The sequence below is a fragment of the Octopus bimaculoides genome, chromosome 13 (genome assembly GCF_001194135.2).
Source record: "Octopus bimaculoides isolate UCB-OBI-ISO-001 chromosome 13, ASM119413v2, whole genome shotgun sequence".
NCBI classification, from domain to species: domain Eukaryota; kingdom Metazoa; phylum Mollusca; class Cephalopoda; order Octopoda; family Octopodidae; genus Octopus; species Octopus bimaculoides.
Window position 1 is genome coordinate 28,044,118 of NC_068993.1, and position 4,158 is coordinate 28,048,275.

Below are 4,158 nucleotides of genomic sequence, written 5' to 3' on the forward strand. Positions count from 1 at the left end.
TTATGTGCTTATGTGCATCCGTAGATTGCTAATGAAGTAATAGGCAGTAAAGAGAAGCCGTCATAAGAAAACTTTTAACTACCTCTATTCCTTTCTCCCCCTCTCTCTACCGCTTCCTCTCTCGCTCTCTCAAACGCATACACATGCAAGTACACAATCATTCAGTAAAATATAACTCATGTTCGTCAATGTTTTGTAAATATACCACGATTTTCACTAGGGTGTTAGGGTTAGGGTTTTAGGGTCAGGGTTTAGGGTTACGGTTACAGTTAGGGTTAGGATTAGTGTTACGGTTACGGCTTTAGGGTTAGAGTTAGAGTTTATGGTTAGTGTTAGGGTTAGGATTAGGGTTAGGTTTAGGGTTTTAGGGTTAGGGTTGGGTAATCGTGTGGGTGTTAATCTGAAAAAATACAGAAATGTGAAAACTACCAACCCTGCCATCTATTATATCTTTTGTTGTTCTGTTTAATATATACATAGATTATGCCTCCAAAGAAGAGAGTTTGCTGGGGAAAGAAAGCAACCGGTTTAAAATGACAGCAACAGACTGCAGCAATTCACCACATTCCAGAACCTACTTTGAACATAATGCAAAATGGTGCATCAACATCTACCGTCCAATCTGTTAGAATTCTGGCAGAACTGTGTAGCAACAGATTGCCAGCAATTGCTTCATCAGAAATTGCCGTCCTAGCTCCTGCTAAAAGGGCAGCGCAAAAATTTGTTTTGCACAAGCATTTCTATAGCCAATTAGACAGATGAAATTTACGTACTCTTAATAATGTCACGCAAAACAGTCTTCAGACTTTCCCTATTAATTTCATCGTCTTTTGAATTATGACCATATTTACATCATAAGGGTTTTTTTCGTTGTAATGCTTTCTTATTTAGTTGATTTTCACCTAGCAAGACTTATTGTAGATAGCGTAATAAGTCACACCCGGACAATGTCGGGTTATACTGCTAGTATAAAATATTACTCTTTTACTTGTTTCAGTCATTTGACTGCAGCCATGCTGGAGCACCGCCTTTAGTCAAGCAAATCGACCCCAGGACTTATTGTTTGTAAGCCTAGTACTTATTCTATCGGTCTCTTCTGCCGAACTGCTAAGTTACAGGGACGTAAACACACCAGCAACGGTTGTCAAGTGATGTTGGTGGGGACAAACACAGACACACAAACACACGTATATATATATACATATATACGATGGGCTTCTTTCAATTTTCGTCTACCAAATCCACTCACAAGGCTTTGGTCGGCCCGAGGGTATAGTAGAAGACACTTGCCCAAGGTGCCACGCAGTGGGGCTGAACCCAGAACCATGTGGTTGGTAAACAAGCTACTTACCACACAGCCACTCCTGCACCTAATAATATACCAATAATTAAAAATTAATAAATGAATTAATAATGAAACATTGGTTATTTTATTAAGATCCTACCACATTCTTCATTATTTTTCAAGACTAATTAAAACATATGGATATTGTATTTCAACAGAAATATGATAATGAAAAGGTTAAAGATAAATTATAGTTAATCAGTAAATGATGTTTGTAGTAAATAAATACAATTGATGGTAGAAACATTAAGATAACAGCAACAACAAGATATACTACTGAAGGTAACAAGATATATCATTGATGGTAACAAGATATATCATTGATGGTAACAACAACACAAAGATACTGCTGAGACAAGAAAGAAGACATTCCTTCAAAATTTCAAGAATCTGTTTGTTTTCCTCGAGACTAATTACTTCTGGTTTATTTTGACAACAATTAGATTACTGTAGTATTTTTTTCTTTTTTAAAAATAGCTTTCTCCAAAACATAGACCCTCTCCATCTTTAATTAAATCATTAGTGCCACTATCAAACTAATCAGTCACTGATACTAACAGTGGTGGTGGTTAGTATTTGTAATAGTAACAAATCACTGAAACCATCTTCCCCACCACCCCTTATCATCATCACTAACTACTAATGCAATAGCTAATGAGAATGTAAGAGCCTCTAAGTGGTCATCAATATGCTAGATATGACAGTCAAACTTCCTTCCAACTAGAAAAGGATGTATTGAATAATATGATTCTGAATTTCCTGCACAAAGGCAAAAGATGAAATGGTCATGAGTGGAATATCTTTGATCGTAGGTCTACCGGACCAGGGTTGACCCAAGTCTAAACAACATACCAATGAAGAAGTCATTCAAACTTCTAAACATAGCAGCCAGTTCTCTCTCAAATAACACTGTACCATATTGAAAACAAAAAATTAGAACATGTATTGGAGAACGGAATGACCATGTTTGGAGCACCTATGATCTCAGACATGCTTGATGAGAACTGACCTGGATGCTAAACAGTAGCAACAACCATCAGAAACTCAGGGTTAGAATTTGGGGAGGGGGGGGAAGTGTTATTTGATTAAATAGTCTCCAGTATTTGACTAGTACTTTATTTTCATTACCTTGAGAGAATAAAAGGCAAAGTTAACCATGGCAGGATTTGATCGCAGAATATAAAGGGCCGTATTGAAAGGTATTTTGTTCAATAAACTGGCAATTCTATTAATCCACTACCATTACCATAATAATGATAACAGTAATAACTTCATCATCATTATCAACTACTACTACTACTTGTGTCAGTGTCCACCCAGGATGAGTTGTGTTGGCTCTGTACACTCCTTAGAGCCTTCAAGAGAAATTTTATACAAAGAAGAACAAAAATGCTTCCCCCAGGGATCAAAGATGCTCCTCTCCAAATTCAAGGAGGTGATGAAAGTTTCTTCATGTTTTTAGAGTGGAACTCTTCAAATATTCATTGTCCCTTCTCTCCACACCACAGATTGATGAAGTAACTTCTTATAACTCTTCCCACTACTTCTATCACCACCACCCTCATACAGTACTGGAAGTAATTGTAGTCAGGATGTTGGTGAACAGCTCTACTTCATTTCTGATTGGGCAAACCAGTCTGTAAATTTGGGGTTAGGGGTTAGAATTAGTTATAGTAACCCTACAATCAGTATTTCCCTGACACTTTATTTTATTAAACCCCACCCAAGAAGGATGAAAATCAAAGTTGACTATGGTGAAATTTGAAATCTGTATATAAAGAGACATGTAAACATCTCATGTCACTTGGTCCAACAGTCTACCAATTCTGTTAATTCACTGATCTGAGATCCAGACCTTAATAGTGGAGTTGCACTATTGATAGTTCACTAATGCTACATCTACTATTATTACCTCTCACCATTGTCACAACTATGAGCCAACTAGAGAGTTTTTGTGTGGTCACTCAAGTTACTAAAAATAGCCACCAAATAGCTATTTAACATTTAAGCTGGCTTTATCCAGCCCAAATATTCTACCTGTTTTATGTTAAATCTGGCCAGATCTGGCCTCTTACATCTACACTACAATGCCATTCTAAAAATAAACAATTGTAGCATTGAAATCTCAAAAGTACAAGATAATGCATAATTAATTCAAAACAATGTAAGCCATACAGTATCTCAAAGTTATGAGATAATGTATGATTAATTCAAAACAATGTGAATAAATAAGCCTAACTTTTGACAGAGTGATCTGAATGCCAAAGCTGGATAAAGACGTCTTTGATAATATCTCTGTAAGATTAGGGCTGATTTAGGGTTAAACAAAAATTAACACAACTAAATTACCTTACCACAATCATCACCACCAATTCTGCTACCACAACCTTCACCACTGACTCTATCATCACCTCTACAATACAGCAACAGCAGTAATAGATCTGTACAAATTGTTCATGGTAAGGAGAGTGGTGGTGCTGTGAGTTATGTTGTTAGTGGTAAGTGTTGTGGTGGTAGTGGTGGTGTTGTGGTAATGGTGATAGAGTAGGTGTTGTAGTTGTGATACCAAATAATTAAAACAGGATGATCCTAGTTGTATATTAAAATGTCATGTGATGTCAATGAGTGCTCAATGAGTGAGTCTAGTCTTTCTCATGTCAGAGCTGATTGGTTGAGAAACCTTAATTAAGCTTGATGAGAAATTAACTATTGCTATGACTACCATTACCACTGCTGCCACTATTACCACCAATATCAGTCAGCTCTCCAGGGTCACATGTACTACAGACTTAAATCATAGTATTATGCACCCC

The 4,158-nt window shown here is 36.7% G+C and overlaps 1 protein-coding gene across 1 annotated transcript in view; it reads right to left on the reverse strand.

Annotated features, from left to right (window-relative positions):
* LOC128249284 (tyrosine-protein kinase Btk29A-like) overlaps window positions 1-4,158 on the reverse strand; it is a 24,962-nt gene that overhangs the window by 3,982 nt on the left and 16,822 nt on the right. The gene's annotated exons all lie outside the window — the stretch shown is intronic.